Genomic DNA, 23,260 nt, shown 5'->3' with positions numbered 1-23,260 from the left:
AGGATGCTGGCAAAGACCACAGATGCTGGTGTATGGGCATGTATACACAGCTGTCAGATGGAAAGGAGTGGTGGGGAGCAAGGCACATGCACCCCTAACAGTTCCTGTTCAAACAGTACAAGAAGAAAATGATAAATGCCTGAAAGAATGGGAAGCAAGTGCAAAGTTGCTAACATGGGTGGAGAACAAAGCTGGGCCAATGCCCATTATACCAATCAAAGAAGCAGCATTATGCTTCTAGAATGCTGGTCCAGTAAAGGTTTGAGAAAACAAGGAATGTAAGCAGACAGTGAAAGTTCCAGGTATGAAGGTCGGAACATCAGTCTTGATGGATCACTATTGGGCCTGCGGATCAAAAGTGTACTTGAAACTGCCACATAACAGGGGACGGGAGACTTGCTAACTTGTGCATCTGAACAGACCAGCACTGGTAGTACCGTAGAAGGATATCAAGGTAGGTAGATTTCCTAAAATGGATTCCAACAAGAGAAAGAAGAGATCTGTGGAGCTGACAAGGGTAAAGAGTGGAAGCTATGTATCATCAACAATGGAGGACTTCCTGGATGCAATACCACCAGGGCATAGGCTGTTTAGCATAACAGAAATATTTTTTGAATCCATCATTCCAGCAGTACAGGCCAGCACAAACGCAAAATGGCTCCAGATCATGAGGTGTGAGTTGATATAGACAATACATTCGACCGTCAAGGGGTTCAACGCAATCAAAGAAGAGCTCCAAGCAGTGAGGTTAATGGCGTTACAGAATAGATAAGTGCTAGATTTACTAACAGCCATGGAAGGAGGAGTTTGCGCCAAGATGGTGTCTTCTTGCTGCACATTCGTTCCAGCAAATGACACAGACAAAACGGCACATATATTGAGGCGGTTACCAGATTGTCAGAGATGCATGCCATAATGGAGGCAGAGATGGATGTTGCTGGAAAAGGTAAAGTTAGGCTGTCATATATATTCTCATGGGTACTAACATGGATGGCCGATGGACTGAAGGTGTTAGCAGCAGCACTAGTGTTGAAATCACTGATCTTCTGTGTTATCAGAATATGCATCACACAATGCTGAAAGACGACTGAGAAGGCTGTAGGGATGAACGTACTGGTAGATATAGACTCAGAAGATGACAAGATAATAAATGCTTGAGATACACTGAGAGCCCAGATGACAGACTGTCCTCTGCTTCCGGCTGGAGTTTTGTTTCAGTATCCCTATGACACCAAAGAATATTGGGGAAATTGGGTTTGGTTCAACCACAAAGGAGACATGTGGTTTGGATGATCATGCGAGATTCTATGGACACTTAGGAGGAATGACAAAGATCTGCCTCCCAAAGCTGAAGGTGAACAAGGCTGGAGATGTGGTCAACAGGTAGACCAGAGAGGGGATTGAAGAGAGGGCCCCTGCAATGGGCCTAATGACCTCAATGCAATGTGGACTCGGAGGATGAGGAATGAAAGGTGTAACTCGCTGTTTGGCCAGTCACTGACTACACCAATGTATAAAAGATATGACATAAGATATTCTCTCAGACAGTCATTGAAACCATCTCCATTGGATGGTTTCAAGGAGACAGAGATCTCATCAAAGGATCAGATCGACTGACAATAAAGCCAGGTATCAATGACATCATTATTGACATCACAACATAGACACGTTAGTCATGAAGCAAATACGCATCCATGCATGAATTACGCAGACATACACCAGACTGTCATGAAAAACATGCTTAGAACTCCTGTAGGTAGAGGACAAATACATTTACATAATGTTAAGAACTCTTTCTTTCTTTCTTTCTTTCTTTCTTTCTTTCTTTCTTTCTTTCTTTCTTTCTTTCTTTCTTTCTTTCTTTCTTTCTTTCTTTCTTTCTTTCTTTCTTTCTCCAAAATGACAACGCAAGTTGTTGTATATACGTGAACCAAGCTTGCATATGCTTTATTGCAACTAAATACCAGAAGCCATGAAAACACATATGACACCTATAGAATGTCTGAAGTAGGTTAGGTAGGAAAGCCAGGCCTCAATACATGGAAGAGGAGAGATGATCCCTTCAGCATGAGGCACAGAGCTGGTGTCCATAGCCAAGGACAAGGACGGATGGAAAATTCCTGGTTCCAGATGCAGCAAGCCACCTGCAAGCATTCAGAATAAAATCTTCATAATTACAGACGGAAAGGCTTCATTTTGCATCCACTCACATGTGACCCAGCAGGACAGGACAATGCCCATTTACTTGTAGTGGGAAGAGAAGCTGTTTTTGTGATGTCACTTGTGAATAAAAGCATGTGACACCGGTTCAGGAGCTGAGATTGCTGGAGATTTATTTTTTCCTGTATGATCCCTGTCTGTATTCGATAATAAAAGACAGCATACTTTGCCCCATGTCTTCTATTTTTGCATTGGGGTGACTTGGATGAGCCCAAGATTCTCTGTTACCGTGGGACATTGTTATTGTGAATCCTCAATTCCTCTGGTACATTACAGCTGCATCCACAATCTATCTATTCCAGTAACGTTCACTGTAAATCACATGCATGAAGCTTCTGCCGCAATCTATACATGCCAGTAACAGTCACTGTAAATCACATAAATGAATCTGCTGCCACAACATACCTATACCAGTAACGGTCATTGTAAATCACATGCACGAAGCTTCTGACACAACCTATCCCTGTCAGCAGCCCAGGACATGGATTTACAGTGACCAACCACACAAACACATGCACATACACACTCATGCCCACATGCACTCACACTGATACCAACACACAAATACATACACGCACATTTACAGACACACTCAGCTAGTCGTATACACACACAACAACCCCATAACTAGACAGTGCATTACATTCAAACACTAACACAAGAATACATCACAGAAATCTTACTGTTCTTACCTTACATCTTCTTCACGTCAGGCATAAGAGTGAGGCACACAAGCACAGCACACCCCGCCAGGCACTGGGAAGAATCCAGGCAAGCAGGGTCAGTGCACCAGGGGTTTGGGGGGGGAGGGAGCAATGCATGCACCTTTCAGCAAAGTTGTTTGTTGCCAAGCAACCATGCATAAGCGATGTGCTGTGCCAAACATATCAGTGTGTGCGTGGTGCAGCTATTTGTATTTTTGGAAAACTTCAAAGCTGGTGCTTAGTGCTCCAGCTCTGCAGGATGTTTGTGGGGGCAAACCGGGCACCAGTAGGGAGGAGCCGGGGGGAGGGGCGGCCGAACCCCTTGCCCCTCCCCTGCCTCTACCACTGGTCATGCTGTAATCCCAGCACAGCTCTTCCTTTCCCTTGTGTAGTCCCAGCATGACGGTAGTGCATTATATGCCCCTTATTTCTATCCTTAGTCCTACGTTTCCCTATTTAGCATGTTGGGAAACATTGCGTTGTGTTAGGTATGACCTATACAATAACCATAAAGAACCATAGGGTCCGACGTTTCACTCTTAGTTTATTGTCTTTGCTTCCAGCATCATGAAGAGGGTCCTGTGGAATAAATGGAATAACCGAATTAGTGGCACCTGTGGCAAGTCTGCTCTCTGTTTTCCTATTGCCTGCCCAAGCAGAGTCCTCCGTTTCACTGAGGCATTATCCTCCCTACACAGTGCTTTTTGAGAGTGTGGTGGAACAAGAGAAAAGACTTGCTGTTGTATATTTCCTTTGCTAATAATAGAGAGCATGATATGTATCAGTGTAGTAGTCTACGGTTGGATGGAAGTAGCTTTGCTCTTACAGCTCAATGAGATTACGCCAGATTCTCCTTATAGTCATTTCTAAGGTTGTTTCGTGTGTATCTCTCAAATGGGTTTTGGCAGGTTGTAGTGACCATCATCCACTTTGTTTCCTTGAGCATCTAGAAGAGTTGTAAGGCCTGAAGGAGCGATCTTGTAGTCTCGTTGGCACCCATGGTCTCTTCAGAGACAGAATTTTTCCTCATTTCTAATTTATCGGTATTCCAGGTACGTCTATCTTCTGTAGCAAAGTAGTTTTCATGCTCTCCACCTACCCTTTATAGATTGATATATTTTGATTTTGGGGTTTAGTAGTCAGTCTATGCCCATGCGTCTTAATTGTTTTGTCTTGCGCTCCTATTGGACACTCTCCCTGAGTAAAGCGGATAAACGCACTCCGTTGTCTTAATAAGAATATGTGCAATTACTCATAAGAATGCGCCACAAAAAATTCTGTTTTTAAGTCAATTTTCAGTTTTATTGTGTTACGTTTGTATCACAATAAAACTGGAAATTGACTTAAAAGCAGATTTATTTGTGCCGCATGCTTATGAGTAATTGCACATATTCTTGATATATTTTGTGTGGCCTTCATTCCTGGAAAGCAGCGGGCTGTAGTATAGGTGCTTAGACCTTTCACAGTATGGCTTTTATTGTACTGATCTTTTTTCCTTCCCCGTCTTTGGGCCACTCAATATATTATGTCTTGGATTTGTAAGTTTGGGACCTTCTTTGATGTCAGACGTCTAAGGGGGGTCCAGTTCTGACCTTGCATGCCACCCCTCATCCGTCTGAACGGGCTTACCCCTGGGATTGATTCTGGTGTCATTCTGAAGGCTGCCACTGGTTTCAGGAAGAAAAGGTACTTGTGGGCACTATTGGTAAATCTTGTATAAATTACTTTTTCTTGACCAGAAACATTTTCTAATTTTTTCAAAATGTCCTAGGAGCTATCAGACTGAGATGATCCTGTGACACAGGGACCAATACAAACACTACAACAACAATAACCACGTGGAACGACACAGTAGTGTCTGATGCTCTCAAATTTCAATTCATTATCCTTCTGTCCACATTTTTCTTTTTTTACCTTTTTTACTTTTTCTTTCGTGGAAAGAAAAAGTAGAAAGCAGTGCCACTGGTTTCTGGTCATTTGCTTTGTTGGCCATGGCTGATGCAGCTTCCAGCTGCAGGCTTTCTTTTATAACAGTGAGTTGACTCCCCAACTTGACTGTTGTTTTAGGGGTGGCACTGGGTGATTGTGATTTGTTTTATGTTTCCTACTCTTGGGTAGGTCGTCTTCTTATGTGATGTGAGCTGTACTTCGTTTTCTGACTTGCTCTCACTGCGGTATCATTCCTTTAAAAGCTTTTTTCTAGTACCCGGATCGACATCGTGATGGAAATTCTGCTGATGACGTTCAGTTGTCCCCCCTTTATCAAATGGTGTTCACTGCAGAACTCTATGCATCGCCAAACGCACCTTCCTGATCCGGTGCCCATAGTTCATCAAAATAATTGGAAGCATTAACAACGATCGCAAGCCGCTTTGTTCCGACACCATTACCGAATTACAACTGGAATGGCAGAGTGGATCTCCCGTACCCTTCCTCTCATATAAATCTTGGTGCTTTCTTGCTAAACACCTCTGCCTAGAAGAAACTCAGCTAACCTCCAGACAACAGTTAACAAACTAGCTATTCAACCAACACCAGCATGAGACCAGCAATGAAACCTATTCAACCAACGCCAGCATGAGACCAGCAACAAAACTTATTCAACCAACGCCAGCATGAGACCAGCAACAAAACCTATTCGATCAACGCCAGCATGAGACCAGCAACAAAACCTATTCAACCAGCACCAGCACTGTAAACCTCAACCAAGTACACTTTATCTCATGTCAATTTGGACCCAAAGGAAGGCGGCGCCTACAATAAACCAGGAACCAACATGGAACTCACTGACAAATGAGTATTGGAAAACTCACTCATTTGGGTCAGACTCCACACAATCAAAACGCAATTGAACAATTACTACTAATAACATTTAACAGACTACCTTCGTTATTTATGTGGATGGTACCCATCATCTGAATCTCCTGGATTACAAAGAATGCATCCCCCACTATGTCTGACCCTTGCGTGTCCACTCCCCACCTCTCTTGAAATAATTGCCCCCCCTAAATTATCCTACCAATGTACACTACACCCACAATTGCCCACACATGGCCTCCTCTGGGCTATCCGTTAGCAGAGCAACATTAATCAAGCTATGACGAAGCTCAGCTCTTTAGCACTACCCGTCCTCCATCTCAGTAGCTGCACCAGACCCAGAACACTCAAGTTTATCCGATCTTCGTCTCTCTTCTATAGATAAACATCTTCCCATGTGCCACTGCCAAACCCATAGAACCAGAGTGGCAGTCAAGTTTGGAGTACTTCCGACCTGCACTCTTCAACACCACATTACAGGTTTCCCATGTAATTCTCCACATCTATCCCACTAACAACCCACCCCTCTTTTTTTACACTACTACATGCAGCGAGGCCACCAGATATGGCAGAAAGGTTATATCCAAGAATACATTACATCATATTACTTTTCCTTATTTCTCAGATTCCGTATCAACTTGCAAGGGTGTATACATTCCAACCATAGCTTTTCCATGCTTGATTGGGGCATTTTATGTTGCATATGGGAGCTTGCCAGGTTGCATCGATGTTTTGTATGGGTATGCTACAACTTGTTTGAGGCTTCCTTTTTGTGTATTAATGTTGCACACTAAGCCCTCACAGGACAAGGCCGCAGTGTTGAGAGACGCAGGTGCACAGGACACGCTGCCCTAGTATAGGTATCACGATTTGCTACATCCGCTCTTCCGTGCCTATAGGAACAGAGGTACATACCCTCTGCAGCAAAGCCCTCACAGGACAAGGCCGCGGTGTTGAGTGACACAAGTGCACAGGAGACGCTGTCCGATTATACATAGCACGCTTCGCTATGTCCACTCTTCCGTGCCTATAAGAACTGAGGTACGCACCTGCGGCAAAGCCCTCGCAGGACAAAGCCGCAGTGTTGAGCGATGGAGGTGTTTGGCGTTGATGGGGTAGTGGTGTAGACAGTCAGTGCAGATGACCTCACCCTCTTGTCTGTGGCCGCAAGGTAAGAAGGTGTGGGGAGAATTAGCTTGCTACACTCCAAGCAACCCCCCCTGACCTGGTGCCCTTTCTCACTCTTGCACGTGCGCTGTTTCACCCTCGACCGGTCCTCGCATCCTCCTCCCCCTGATTACATGCGTTCCCTTGCATCTTAGGCCACGTGCGCTCCCGTGCATCTTAGGTTGCGTGCGCTTCCTGACAACTTACACCGTGTGTGATCCCTCACAACACTAGGCTGCATGTGCCCCCTCGCAACTTGGGCTGTGGGTGCCCCCTTGCATTCTAGACCACACGTACTCCCTCGTAATTTAGGCTGCGTGCCTTCCCTCTCTTCTTGGCAGCATGCACCCCTCCTTCTCTTAGTCGCTGTGCTCCCTCGCATCTTAGGTCCACGAATTTCCCGCTGTCTCTTCCCTCCCCTCTCATCTTAGCTCCCTCCCTTGATCTAGTTTGTACTGTTCTTGACGCTCTTGTTGCTACACGGTTGTTGGCTTGCATTGCATTGCCTGCATTCCTGTTGTGTACATTCTTACTTCTAGGTTCCTTTTTTGATTGACTCTGTGCATCCTCCTTTGCTCTGATTTTGTGCTGTTCTCCTTTGCTGTGATATTGTGCTGTTCAACATTGTTTCAGTATGTAAAAACCCAAAAATCATAAAATGTGTTTAACAACATACAATTAGATGAACCATATAATGAAAGAAAAGTTATATGAAGAAAAAAAAGGAACCAGCAAAATTGGGAAAATACAGTGAGTTGCTCTCGCTTAAAGGGTATATAAAATTACAGTACATAGCATGTCTCAAATATACAAGCCTGCCTCTTGTATCTTCCCCAGAACAATGTCTAGAGCTTCATTGTGACTACCGATACTGTACCAGTGTATTAAGATATCTCCTGGAAATAATCCATGTTTGCAATGACGCTTAATAGGTGGCTGTTAGAAGGTTTTAAGAACCACTACTGGCGCGTCTAGTGTTCTGGGAAGCCAACCTTCGCGGATCTGCAGAGGTTTGACACAAAGGTCTGAACTGAAATCGCTCTTGGTAATGTGGATGAGCAGTTGGGCGGAGGGTAATTCTATCAGGGGTTTGGTGGAAAGTACAGTTAACAAACACCAGAGCTTGGCAAGCAACAGATTGTCCACACAGCTAAGTACAAAAATACTCTATATATTTACCAACACATATGCATTGGGGTAGGATACTACGCGTAAGAAGCATGCATGCATTGGCGTGCGCAACCACGGTTGGGTACCCATTTGACACACATATTACCCTTTAGCATTTTCACAGTTAATGGTAAGTACTGTTACAATTCAATCCGAAGTAGGGAAAAAACAGATGTTAAACAATATAACATGGGTGTTACAATGATACAAGGCCAAACCAACACTCAAATACTAAGCTTAATGAGCCCGATCCTAGGGGAAGAGTTCAACAATTTTAAATGTAAAAAGCCAGGTTTTGGCTACTTGGGGAAGTTTGTAAAGTATTTCTAAGTTCTCCTTTGGGGAGTAAAAGGGCTCAAACTCATGGTATTACTATAATGATTATAAAGAATGTGTAATAAATCAAAATCAGGTTTCCAGGTAGGAAAGCGGCAGCTACCTATTCCCCGTTGTCCAGGGAGACACCAGAGAGGATGTCTAGACTTAGTTTCCAGCACCAAAATCCAGGCCCGGGTAGCCGCAGGTTAGGGCTTTGCACTTGTTGGAATGAATGGAGAACAGGGGAGCATCAAAACGGGTAGGTATCCCAACCAGTCAAGACAAACAAGGACCCCACGTAAGTTAAAGCGGTTTCGGACAACTCCTATTAACTTCCTTTCTGGAGTTGAGGTCTAGGGGCTGCAGATGCAGAGGTTTCTTCAACCAGCCACTTTAACAGCTGGGTCCAGAGACTCAGTGATTCCAGCCTCTGTCTGCAACCTTGCGGAAATGGAACACTGCCAGATGCACCTGGCCCAAGCTGCAGGAAGGCCCTGGTGATGACTCCCATGACGATGGAGGAACCAGATGAGACCTCAAACACGAGCAGTTGAAGTGATTCCATACAGGGTGTGCAGGCAAAAGGACAAAAGGCAGCAAGGCATAGGCTCCGCCACCACTCCCCCTCCTGGTAGAGAGAAACAGTGCATTGAAGTCCCAGGCTGATGATGGGGTTACACTGCACAATTCACAACAATAGGTTGCACAAGGTTGGAGCAACAGGAGCAGTCCCCACTTCGGAGGCAGTGCTCCTGATTCAGGGCCATGACCTCTCAGAGCACCAGGAGGAGAACCTTCATGATGCTGAACTCTGAACTTGTTACGTCCACCAGTTAAAGGGAGGGAGGCATTGTAGAAAATCTCCCCTGTTGGTTGAGGAGCAGAGCTTCACTGTGTAGGGGATGACTTGGTCAATGCTCGTCCCAGCTGCAGTCCTCTTGCATCCCTCTCCAGCCTCTTTGTCTTCAGATTCTTGAATCCAATGGACAACTGGAGCATGGTACCTGATCCCTATCTGATGAATGAAATGCTGGGATAGGCGACCCCAGACCACCAATGGAAGGTCCTGCTCCATTCAAAATGTGAGCGGCTGTCTAATGACGGACATCCGCTCAGGTTCAGTCATGTTTTAATCAACGTGTTTAATGTGCATGGGGTCTGACAGCAGCCCTTTTCCCAGTCCAAACCGATTGCATTCAAAGAAGGAGGCTACATTGCCAGCTCTGGCCAGATGGGTCAAAGATGACCCATAAATGACCGCACCCTGACTCTGCTAAGGAGGAAGAATGCCGAAAGGACAGTGGAGCACACACACAGAGGTTCAAACAATCTGACCTGTCATTTCGGGTGCTATAGTATCCAATATGATGGCATCTGTTGAAAGGGATAAGGTGCACAGGAGTGAAATAATAATAATGCACCACAGGCACTAGCTAGTCTTGCTCCACACGGTAAGTAAGAAGGTCAACATTGTGGGGGGGAAAGGTTCTCCTGCACGGCTACCCTTATGGAAGATAGTTGTGCTTTACCACAGACACCAATAGAAGCCACCCCCCCCCCCCCCCGCATGCATTGATAGCCCTGAGGACCAACCAGCCCCTACGAAGCAAATGAATTAGGCCAGTCGATGAAACTGACAAAGATCTCACTCCCAAAAATCAGTTCTGGATCATGGAGACTGCCTCTAGATAGGCTGGCGGTCACATTGAAAGAGATGGGGAAGCTGCACTAAGAAACTAGTTTTCTAACAGTGGCCTAGCCGCATTGCCATGAGCTCGAGCGGAATTCCGCTAGCTGAGTGATGAAGGCTTTGGTTGACTTAAACCTCTTATGGAATTTACTTTGGTGGTGTGCATTTTGTGTATTGAGTTTGGAGAAGAATTTGGCTTTGTCCAGATGAAGGATCAGCTCCAATATGTTTGGCAGGACATTTGCCCATTATTATATGGATGGCTATATGGACTAGTATTATTATATGCACAATGGAAATTGTCCTGTTTCTTTCTTCTTGGTGAGGCCCATTGGACTAAGCCATTCCATGGTTTCGATGGGTTTATTGTTGCTTCCTGTATCATTTCATGGAAGAGTTCTTGCAGGTCAGGTCCACTGTGGTTGGGACGGTGCACACTTTGCGCTTAACGAGTGTGGAATTGTATTTTGTTACGATGCAATGGATCTGTCTGCGTTGACACGCCAGCTCTTTGCTGAACACCTCTGCGTACTCCTCTCCTCCGTCATTGCATGTTGATGCAGCATCTGCATTCCCTTGTTCTATCTTGCAAAGATCCAGTTTCACCTCGAGAGATCTCTGATCGTGCCATCCAATCAAAGGGATCCCCCTACTCTGGAGCGGAGCCCTTCCCGGCTGCTAACCGCCCTTTGAAATCTAGTTCGTCAATGACAGATGCTACTAATTGAATTTTCATATCACCATACACTCCAGGCTTGACATCTGTTCTGCAAAGTTCTAACTTAGTTTTGTTGAGACTGTCCTTCAGTGTTCATAGTGAGTAAATGGTCAAGTGTGAGTCAGAGTTAGTAATGGACCATCTTGACTTCATTTTGACTTTGCAAGAAGCGTTTGAAGATGGTTGTTACTTGTCAGGTTGATGTGCCAGGACTGCACGAACTTCATGATTGTCTGATCCTTCACTGTCCATACAGACTTCCACTGAGACCACAATCTTATTGGTTCTCAATCTACACTGGGTATGTGTTTGCAGTATCCACGTCTACAGCACTGCCAGAGTTCTTTCCCATAATGTCTTGGCAGTTCTCCTGTAATCAGGGGCGCAGCCCTTTGGATATCCCGGAGTGGGGTGGGTGCAGCAGGGGGGTGGGGTGGTACGCACCAAATAAAATGTTCTTTTGCATAGATTGCCTTTCCTGGGAACAGAAGGAGGCCCGGGCACCCACATACCCAGAGCCCCTCTGTGTAATGTCTATGTCTGTTGCTCCTTATGCCCCTCTTTGCGTGCTGGGATAGTCACTTCACCATCTTGCATTCTTCGGACTTCTTTGCTCCTCTCTGTAGCTTCTTAATTTGCACAGGCTATAGCGAGGGCTTCTTGCAAGGTAGAACTTTTTGCAAAGGACATCTTTTTTTTGCGACCATTAGATCTTGAGGTTGAGCGTGTACTTGATCATTGCTTCGGTTGTTGCTTCAAAGATACAAGGAACAGCCAATTTGCGAAAAGTGATCTTGAAGCCATTGATGGAGTCTTGGTTGCTCTGCACTCCTGTATAGAATTTGAGGAAGAGGGTCATTATGTTGTCCTTACCCCCAAATGTATTTTCCATTCTCAGTTCTGTTTCCTTAAGTGCACATTTGACAACATCTTCGCTTGGTGGGATAGACACTGGTACGTCTTATAACCACTTGCTGTCTTCCAATGCCCAGATTGTTGATTGGCACTGCTTTCTTTGTGGCAGAGAACTGCAACCTATTTCCGCAATGTATGTACCGAATAACTTTAACCACTGGCATCATGGTAGGGGCGGCTTTCCTAGGTTTTGAAGAAATGCTGGCAGCACAGTCTCTTTTTACATTTTATGGGAACTTCTAATTGGGTACTATTAGTGAAATTGCAGGCAGACTGTCTGTCAGCAGGGGCAATCGTTTGGGTGGGTGACTCTTGAACGGAGCATAGCAGAGGGGCAACGCGCTGGTCTTGAAAGCAAGACCACACAGCGCAACAGAGGTTCGAGTCCCAGATCCACGCTTAGAAACCAATCTCAGGTATGGAGTTAGGTGAAAAATAAACAATTAAATAAATAAATAGTTGCTGGAATCAGATACCAGCATGACCTGTTGAATAATCACATGAGATTCTTGAGCTTGGAAGCTTCCATCTTACTTCATTATCTGCAATTCCAGTATAATCATGTTAAAGTAGCTGAGGAATTAATGGAACAGTCCACTTAGAGTCAACAATAATGCATACACTTATGTACTGCACATTGCATTCATCGCTTCACCTTCAGCCACTTATGGGTTCGCATGGTGTTCGGTGGTAAGGCTGCCTCTTTGATGCTAGGGTGTGTGGGCGTTTAGGAAGTAGGGTGCTGCACACAGCCTGAGTTGCTTATGTGATGTAGCACTCTGTCCCTGCTGGAGAGTGTTCATTGACAGTTCCTGATGGCCTTGTGGGAGTTGGGTGTGAGTTAGGGCACCGTAGGAATGGGTTGCCTAGTCATGGACCAAGTCTCACCCGTTAAACCCACCAGTGCACCATGTTGCTGGTAGTGGTGGTGCAGGTGTGGACTTCATGGGGCACTGTGTGAGTGAGTATACTTTTCACGGAGTGACCCCACCTGTGAGAGCCTCTCAGGCCACTACGGCTCTGGGTGTGTTGGTGTGAGTTGGGACACATTGGAACTAAGGGTTCTGGTCATAGCAGGATTGTGGCCTGCCACTGCCACGCGTACACCATCCTGGCTCTGTGGAAGGCCTTCTGTTATTTGACCTTACCAGCTACTGTTGACCCACGGGCGTTCCAAATTCTCCCAGACATCATGAGTACCTTGGACGGGGGTGCTGGCCAATGAGGCAGCTCGGAACATGGGCTCTATTTGCTGGAAAAAACCTGCATTCGGAGCAGCCCGAGAGCTTCTGAACTGCGCTCCCTTCCCTTTCCTGTACCCTTACCTGTAGAACCTCTGTAGTTGATACGTGGGTGCTAAGGTGTGTTTAAGTTACAAAAAATGAAAATATAAATCTTGCCTTGCAGCGATGCAGTGCAGCATTTTCTGACTGCATTTCCTTGTTGATGACATAACGGTCATCAACAGAGAAAACAGACTTCAGAAATACTGTGCATGGCTGCACCAAAAGGTCAATTTCTTGTTTTAAAGTTAAACACACGCCCTTAGCACTCGCGTACGAAATACATGGGTGCTAATGGCTATATAACCCTGGTGGGTGGGCCGACTGCCACCAGTAATGGCCTGCTGCCCACGTTAAGGGGCCCTCTCTTCGCTCATGCCCTTAACTTGGGCAGTGGGTCATTGACCAGCAGGGTTGGCCTTCCCTCGACGGTTATATCGTTTCAGCAGAGTCTGTATACTGTAGCCAAATGCACAACACAGATAATGTCTCTTTCCTTTGTATTTCATTGTTTTTTTTCTCAAATAGCACGGCATAGGCACTACGATGATGAAGGGCGGACCAGGCAAAGATCAATTGCTAAAGTAAGTGGCACTCAATTTACAGAGGGGCATTGCTCCCTTTCTGCATCACAGCGTTGGAGCCACATGGTCTGTAGTCACAGGCCAGCCCTTGTTAATTTCTAGGTCATGCTAAAGAAGCAGCTGTTCTGACCCTCTCCTTCCTTCCACGTGTTTCCTTTCCCCGAAACCACACCGTTCAGTCCACAGCAGGACTCTTTCCCGCGTGGATATTTAGGATGCTACTCATATACTTCTGTATACTTATGTATCTTTGGAAAAGCTGTTGCAACAGTTCACAGGAGTTGGCAAAGTAATGCTGTTCCTCCAGCACTTTTCCATCGATTGAGATCATTGAGCCTGTAACAGATGGCCATCTTTTTTTTGTGAAGGGTGACCCTTTAGTCTGCGGTATGAGCTGTAGAAATCGATACACGTTAGCAACAAAGTTAATATTAACAAAGTGAATACTTGAGAACAAAACACTCAAATAATGTTGCTGTTGCGAGATCAAAAATAGATTAATGAATGTCCTTTGAACCTTTGTATGAATCCCTTACAAATGCAATCATTTGGAAAGATATGTACAATTGATAAGATTCCAAACCGCCGAGCAAGTTCTCCACCACATGAGTACAGTCTACACCACTGGTTAAACTCTGATACATTCGGGTAAATTGTGCCTCATGCAATAGATTCTGTAACATGGTGCCATATTCCATTACGTTGGCAATATCGTGAACCACGAGGTAAATTCTGCCCTTTGAAGCAAATTCTGCCGCATCTAGGATGATTTTTGCGGTACTTTGCAGGGTCTGCATAATATGTGTAATTCTGTGGTGTTGTGAGTTCTGCACGGTCTGGTCTGGGTTTGCGTGTCAGAGATGGCTGGAAAGGATGAGCGCCTAATGGTACGCACGCGGGGACAATATACAATCTATGACGATGAAAATACAGTATCTTAACAGCAGCGCCTTTAATGGAAAGGAAGAAGTAGTCAACGCGACTAGGTCCCAGTTTGATATAGATTGTCTGATTGAATCCAAGAAGTAGTACAAGGCATCTCAAGAGCCATATTGGGGTCAGGCACCAGTGCGACTTCACTTCCAGTACACAAGGTTGCGAGATTGAGATCGCGTGCTCGGGATAATGCAAGATGGAAACTTTGAGAAGCGCGGAGGAGAGCTGGCAGGAGCCCCAAGAAGCAATCATTACACAAGGTCGCAGCACAGGAAGATGGGTATACAAAAGAGACGCAGGGCACTTGGAACTATGGGAACTCATCCATACTGGCTGCTCAGGTGCACTCAATAAGTAGGCAGAGAGCGGAAGCACTTACAAGAAACTGTTTTCTGGATTTCATTCAACTCTGGGGATCCATATACGAGGTTCGAGATGATTTTTGAAAACGCTAAGTTGAAAGGCCCATCAAAGTTCGGGGCGTCGAGTTAAAGGTAAGCGGAGAGCCTGCCAATGGCTTCACAGCCACAGCGGCCAATGCAGCGTATTTTCGACTTGTGCTGCTTTGGCTTTTGTTGTGCATTTATGGGAGACAGATGCTTCTTGGAGGGAAGTACGGGTTGCGGAAATATGAGGGGGCTTATCGAAGTTGGGGTGTTCAGTGAACGTTGGCACCCCATGTCAACACACATTCTGGATGATGAGCTGGCGTAATGCTAGGGACATCAACACGAAATCTGGGTAATAGAGCAAAAGGGACACAAGGACTATAGTGCGCACCTCGGTGGAATCTTCGGATGAAATGAAATGTCGATAGGCTACATAATAAAGTTAAAAGTGGTGGTGCTTCTTATTAAAACTTCAAACAAAGGCTACATTTCTGCCTTCCACGGAAAACATCTCTCCTGGGGCCAAAGCGTAGGATCGTGGAGAGAGGCTATTTTGATTGTACTTATGAGTCTAAATTGGTGGGCACACGTTTCCGGAACTCCCTATGGATTGTCTCTTAACAATTTAATGGCGATTCAAATGGAAAATACCTCCTTAGAGTCCACCAGGAAATACACTGGAAGTGTTGTCATGTTGTGCTATGTTGATTTATACCGTGCACTGCTCCCACCCAGGGGCAGTCTCCAAACTGTGTGTCGCGGATGAGCTACTTCCGGGTTATTCCAGTCAAACACCAGGGAGTTCACTGAAAAATTGAGATTCTTTGGTGTTAACACACGTATGCAGTACATTCTCCATGTAAAGCCGCATGTGAACAGATTAGTCACATGGGAAAACTGCAGGCAAAGTACATGAATGTGCAAACACTTGGATCAAAAGCGGCACATGTGTGGATTAAAAATTCCCAGAATGCTAGAAACAAGGACTACTGACCACCTAGTGCTGCGCTGTGCAGCTGCGCCCCAACGTAGCACACCCGTTTCTGTATCCACTCTCTGTTTTATGGCTGAGGGCCAACTGAGCTCCCTGCAACACGGCCTGCTGCAAACTGCCGGGGCACTCTGCAATGTCCGGAATGCAGCCCTGCACCCACGATGGACGGCCCGTTTACTGTGCCATTCCTGACCGAAGTTACAACAGATAGCTCGAAGCTTCTTTGGTACACTCCCACTACCTGTAGCTAAGTGGAATCATGGCCCACTTTGACCCCACAATTCCATGCTACTGGTATTCCATAAGGACTGAAGACTGCAACCATAGGCTCTCCAGATGCTTTGTACTACGACTACAATGATCCCTCACCATTCACTATGCTGCCTAATGCTGATGGGAGCTGTAGTTCCCACAATCCAGATAGCCGAAGGTTGCAGACCCCTGCACTAGGAGCATGCTTTGCAAAACAGAAAAGATAGCGTAACCATTGCCTTCCTTGTGGACGGTATTGTGAAATGATCCTACCGCTCCTTGAGTCCAGGTGTGGCTGAACGCCCTGAAGAGGCAGGTGCACAAGGTTGCTGAGCAGCACTGGGAGTCCTGTGCCACATACGTTCCCTCATCTTCTCTGTTCGGACATGGTAGGGGATGTCCAAGACAACACTTCATCCAATGGGCTTTAAGGTAGTCCCAAAGACAGGAGAATGCACATACACAAAATACACGCATGTCAGTCAATGGGCCTCATTACAAGGTTGGAGGTAGCCTCGCCGGTAAAACCAGCAGGCTACCTCTAAACTTGCAAAAAAGTCTGGCACCCGGGAATGGGCAATTACCAGGGTATTCTGGCCCTGCTGGACCCGGTAATTGCCCTTTTGTGGGTGTCAGAATCGGGTGATCCCCATTCCCATTGAGCCCTAGCGTGCTCAATGGGAATGGGGATCCCTCTAGCACTGGACCCATTCATAACAGTGCCCGTTCTACTGGCATTCTGTGCTCGCGGGTGCCTTTCATTCCGCCAGGTCAGACCTGGCGGAATGAAAGGCACCCGCGAGCACAACTCAAACTTTGCCGGTCCGGATACAACGGTACCGGCAAGCTTACCAGTACCGTTGTGTCCGGACCAGCAAGTTCGTAATGAGGCCCAATGTCTCTTTATGAACTGCCCACATGCTATTGACAGAGGAACACTGGCAGCCTGCTCCCTCTTGCAGATGGCCCAAAGTACACATCAGTGTAGGGTTACTATGATGATGGCAGTGATAGGGGATGACCCAGTCTCTTCTCCTAAAACAATGGAAGGGGAAAAGTATCCCATGCCCCAGTCTTATCTAGTACCTCCAGCAGAGCCACTACCATCCTCACCATGGACCAACCGCTGCTGCCAATTCACGCTGGGGAGGTACTGCAGGTGTTGTGCACAGATGAGGACATACCCTAAACTTCTAGTTCAGCTCTGAAGGGGCATAGAGGCTAACGTTTGCCCTAAAAGAACTGTAAAACTTGTGTCACCTTGGGAAGAACCACGCCTGCCAAACCTCCGCTTTTCAAGCTAACTGTTGCTGTCCATTCTGCTGCCCATAGCTAAGCCTACAGAGGCTGCCCAATGATAGGAGGGACCTTCTGGGGACAGACACATGGGCCATAGTCCTTAGAGCAGTTTCAGCCGAGCCAGAAAGTGACAAATACCTTCAGGGTGGCTATGCTAGAGGAGGACACAGGCTTTCAGGATAGAGTTGGAATGAAAGATCTCCAAGCGATGATCTCCATTTGTGCACATTGGAACTGTGGAAAAAAGAGTTGCTTACATTTCTGTGTTTTTTGTGTTCTTGTGTTATGTAAGTCAATTGAACTATTTGGGGGTTAGCTGAGATGCCCTGGTGTGTACTGTGAGGGGCCAGAAATGTGAAGCGGACAACTTTGCAAAGGTTTTTCAAAATATGCTATTTTATTAACTCAAAAGCTTGGATACATGCCTCACTACTCCTACCCTGATCAGGATTTGCCTGCCTAAAATAAACTAAAGGAAACATTCTAACAAAGGATTCTGTCCCTCACACTTAAATATACACCATCTTAACACGGCAATGCATGGAAGTTCAAAAGCAACAAATATAACAGTTCAATTCACATCATAACAACTGTTTCTCCTTCTAACCTGGGTGAATTCCCCGTCCCCAGATTCATGCAGGATTTAGTTTAACAGTTACAAAAAGGTTAAGGAAATCCTGTCTTCCACCTAAGGTTTTCTTTGGTTCTAACTTTATAACATAAAGTTCCAATTTGTATTCAACCATTCAAAAGTTTTCAACACATTTTCCTCTTTTGACTTGTGACAAAGATATTGAAACAACCTCTTTTCATCAGCATAGAATATTTCTTCACTTCCTTGGTTTCAACAAGAAAGGTTGTTGTCAGGATATTTCTGCACTAGTTCACAAAACCACTTGTTTGACAATATTAAATACGTCTACAGCAGTTCATACAACACTTGCTTCAATAATATTCATTTGTCAGGATGATTCTGCATTAATCCACGAAAATACTTTAGTGGTTCTTCCATTTCTTCTTTAGGATTCTTTTACCACACCTCTGTACCTCAATGGCTTCCGCCTGGTCCCTCACCTGCCAGGCCTTCTACAACATAGCTCTCTTCTCTGGTATACTCCCCTGCCAGAACAGGTTATGCTCTAGCACCTTGATGTGTCTGTGTGCTAAATGGAATTTCTCAGACCAAATAACCAGACAGGCTCAAAGGAGATGGTAAAATACTGCTTTAATCTCAAAGAAGTAAAGCAGGGCGGAAAAACACTCATCAAATCGATTCATGCAGGATCACACTGTCTTCGTGATTATACTCAGTTAAACACTTGAAAAGAACCAGCTGCAGGGGCGATCCATTCTCTGCCATTATAATTAAAACATGTACCCCTTTACTGTTAGAGGCCATTCCTCAATTTGTAAATGCCTCTTTCAAAGAGAGTGTTGTAACAGATGGACTCAAACGCTCCTGGGTTACACCCTTACTAAAAAAAACGTGCCTCTCTAAAGAGGATTCCTTGAATTATAGGCCGATCACAAACTCAGCTTTTCTGATGAAGATCCTGGACCGAGTTGCCTATAAACAAATAGCCAAACATATAGAAAGCCACCCTATTCTAAACTGCCGGCAATCAGGTTTCAGAGAAGGGCATAGCACTGAAACTGCCCATCTGGAATTAAAATCTAGGTTCCTTTCTAACAGAGATAAGGGAGAAACCACCATGCTCATGCTGCTGGACCTCTCAGACGCATTTGACCTGGTTCACCACACGTTGTTGGTCACCAGGCTCGAAAAAGTGTCAGCATTCTCCACCGAAGCCTAGCAGTGGGTAGCTTCTTTTCTTAAGAATAGGGTTAGTTGAGTTTGTTCAGACTTAGCTGAAGCAGACACAATTCCGATTGAGTATGAGTCCCGCAGGGAGCAAGCCTCTCGCCCTGTTTTTATAACATCTTTACTGTCCCCTTCTTCTCTATGTTGGTGCACGAAAACATCTGGTTCACCAACTTTGCAGATGATACACAATGTATCATCCCTTTGACGGGAGATCATACCCGAGACGAAGAGCGTGTGAACAAAGTTTACACCTGTATTGAGAACTGGATGGTACAAAAACAGAGCTCATGATTGTAGGATCCCCCAATCGGATCTCACAGCTCGACCTCAGGTATAGCAAAATCCAGCTGGGTGAAGTTAAAATAGACACACTCAAGAACGTTAAGTCGCTAGGTGTGATTCTCAATCAACACCTCTCCATGAATGTACATGTGGGAAGTGTTGTATCTGGGGCAGCTTACTACTTAAAACTTTTTACACACCTTGGACCCATGATCTCCCAGGCTAATGCTGAAACATGGGCGAGAGCCATAGTAGGCGGCAAAATGTATTACTGTTGCAGTCTACTGTTCCGGTATCAGCAAAAAGGAAATCAACAGACTGCAAGTCATTAAAAACGGTGCAGTGAGGGTGGTCACGGGTCTCTCCAGATGGGACCATGTCACACCAGCTAGAAGAGCCCTGCACTGGCTACATGTACAGGGCAGAATTCAGTATCGCCTCATCCTTATAACCTTTAAGAGCCTCCTGGGCACTATGCCCTGTTACCTTAACAAATTGATTATGCCTAAGAGTTCCTTCGGGTCCTCAGGTCACAGGAGACAAAATTGCTCATAATTCCGAATAGTAAGTCCAGGAAAGCGGAAAAAGGATCCTTTGCTAGAGCAGCCCCAACTGCCTGGAATCGCCTACCTCTGGACCTAAGGTTGGAAACGGCCCTTGAGGCCTTTAAAAGAAAGCTAAAAACATGGCTTTTCGAACAAAGTTCAGTTGAGTTGTAGCGATTGACACCCTCAGTTTTCTGACTCATATTTTTTTTTTTGTTTAGTCTCATCCCCAAGGGTCATCATGCCCAAGGGTTCATTGTTGCGCAATACAAATGTATTAAAGTAAAGTAAATATAATGTTAGATGCGTCCTCTATGACGTCGTCTACGTGGAAAACTGTAAAACCTATTGAGGGGTGGGATTGGATTAGGGGAACATGTCTATATATAGATAGTACACATGTTAATCCATCATTGGAGGTCTCTTATCTGTGAGACATACCCTGAGCTACTTCTATACACGTGGTGTAATATACTCATCATAGCAGAGAATATGGCAGCGGAATAATACTTTGCAACATTTCATAAAATGTGCATGGCAGGCTTTTCTGATTGGTTGGCAATCCAAATCCAACCTTGGACCTTCAGCTTGCTAGCAGCACGTACATAGAAATGAAACCCAGGTGCTTGGAGATACGTCAGCTCTCCCCTTGTTTTACCAATAATTCTACCTTCCCTCATCGGTAGGCCTCAGGCCAGTGTCTTCTGTTTGAAGGCTGTCATTGCCAGTCTGCACTGTTTCAGGACATTTGAGGGAGTGTAGGCACACCATTATTTTAGCTTCAGACTTAATGAATAGCCCTTGGTTATGAACTCTCCATCAAATGTCAAGAGACCATGACATTGTCCATGTAAGTGTGCATTTAACACCATTTGTTTCAATTATGATGGGTGTAGTTGCTCTTCTTGGCCTTTAGAGACGTGATCACTCTATCCCATATAAACTTCATGCCCTTTTAGTTGTCCAATATTTGGGATCTGTAAATGTTCTTGTTACTCCTAATCTTTGGGAAATATGTCCTCGCACATGGTCTGCCCGTTAGACTCCCTTTGTATTTTTCCTTCATCTCTCGAAACAGCATCCTTGGCTCCAAGCCAATGTACTTCTCTATTTTGTATGGGAAAACAACTTCTTCATCATCTTTTACTTAAAGATCCTTGGCTCGTATTTTGAGGTAGCTGGGTTCATTGACGCAAGCCATCGTCCATCTTCTTCTAATGGTCGTCCTAAACGTTGAATATATACCTCTTATAAGCAAGCTTCTGTGTGTTCTTTCTACCTTGCATTTCAGAATATTTACAGTTATTGACCAGTGAATCACTTAATTCTTCTCTGTTTTCATGAGAACTGTGTCATGGAGTCCATGTTTCTCTTAGTGCTTCAGTTACATTGTCATTCTTAAGTATTTTCATATAGTTTCAGCATAGGTTCTTACATCTCATTAATGACAATCTTTTGTTGTCGTCGTACTTTGTTTTAACGCACATACATTCTGTTCATGACCACATTTTGACAGATAGGCCAAGTATATCCTTCTTGGTAACTTTCCTCCACTCTGTCAGCTTGCGGGTACACTCTGAAGGGCTGTCTGAGTGCATATCGTCTCTCATATACTCAATGTGGTATAGGAGCATTGCAAGGATTCAGGCATGGGCTCCTCATCATGGTTCTTCGTCTGTCATCCCAATATGATAGTAGCAAGTAGTCATGGACTAGGGAGAAGACAGGTACCTCCTCCTCTACATTGTCAAAATACTACAATGTTCTCTGACCTGGTGTACTCTCCTGTGAGGCCAGAATAAACTACTACTTGGAAGTACTTTTGTGGTAAAGGTTAAAGCTAAACAGGCTAGCAATGTCTTGTGCTCCACAACATCAAATATAAGACACTCTTCAAGGGAAACAAGAACCACACTGATGCTGTTTGTTGCACCAATGTGGTTGCCTCACTCTCTGCAAGTCATGCTCCACTCTCCCTGAGTCTCCTCATTCAGAAGGGCAGCCTTCTTGACACTCTTGCTTTCCCCTTTATCATGAACTAACAGCTGATAAAGATTCTGTTTCACTTTCACACTTCCTTGGCTTTGGCAATGTGAGTTTCAGCCATTTTTTCTTAAGACCTCTTTTACGTATGGGCAATAGTTTTTACCAACACGGAAAGTCTCAACCGACTTCTTTTGGCTTTGGCAATTCTGGTTCTTTCTTATTTACCTGGGTATGATTCTTTTTTGGCTTTGGCAATGATGGTTTATCTTTTCTGTTATAGATATTGCCCCTTCTCATTGCTAGCTCTTATTATGCCCCACAATGTCACAATCACATGCTTCTCTTATGATAATAAGGTTCTTATTCTGCCATCTGCGTTCTTTTAAATCAGCTTGGTTCAGAACATAAAAATGCATCTGCTTTATATTGGTTCGGGAATTCAAAATGTTTCTTCAGTTTTACTACATTTATCATGTTTCTGTGCTTAAGGCCCCTGGACTTGGCCAGCAGGCGCTTACGGAGTGCTCCGGGGTTCACAATCTAACAGTGAACTCACTGGGTCTGGTGTGCACGTTGGTTTGCCTCGCTGCCTCCAGGTCCACGGTTTCAGTTTCCCCACGGGGTTCAGAAATCTATCCTTCACGGCCTTCCGTGACCTGCGTCTGTCACCAGCATGGCTCTCCTGGCTCCCACAACTCTCCAGTGCTCGCCTACCACTGGTGCTTGTCAGAACATGGGAATAACGAATAAATGGAGTGCTTTACGTTGTGCGACCTCTGCAGCTGCGATCCACAGAGGTAGAGTCTGCACTCCCAAAGCTTCCCATTGCGCAAACTCTGCAATTACGGTCTTGAGCATCAAAGACCCTTTCAGGACCGGTATTCAATTCACACGCCACTGTGGTCCCGGCAATCTCTGCTCACAGCTGACCTTGTGGAGGTAGGAAAACTACTCCACCTTCCAATACTACTCCTCCTATTGGCCTGCACCTGAGGGGGCTTTTGATGCCTCCCATTACTCCTCAGGTGTGGGTCATTATGCCTAATTGACTGCCCGCAATTTGCGGTCCTTTGCCTCTGCAGTCCTCTTCTTCATCCTACAACTTTGGCAATTGTGGGACGTGAAGTCCACACTATCAACATTGGTTTTCTTAGCGGAATGATTAT

At 45.2% G+C, this 23,260-nt stretch overlaps 1 long non-coding RNA gene across 2 annotated transcripts in view; it reads right to left on the bottom strand.

Annotated features, from left to right (window-relative positions):
- Positions 1 to 23,260, bottom strand: part of LOC138569161 (uncharacterized) — a 371,203-nt gene that overhangs the window by 262,001 nt on the left and 85,942 nt on the right. The gene's annotated exons all lie outside the window — the stretch shown is intronic.

Source organism: Ambystoma mexicanum, chromosome 2q, assembly GCF_040938575.1.
Source record: "Ambystoma mexicanum isolate Mex_15411 chromosome 2q, UKY_AmexF1_1, whole genome shotgun sequence".
NCBI classification, from domain to species: Eukaryota; Metazoa; Chordata; class Amphibia; order Caudata; family Ambystomatidae; genus Ambystoma; species Ambystoma mexicanum.
Note: the sequence above shows the minus strand (reverse complement) of the source record. Positions and strands in the feature narration are given on the sequence as shown.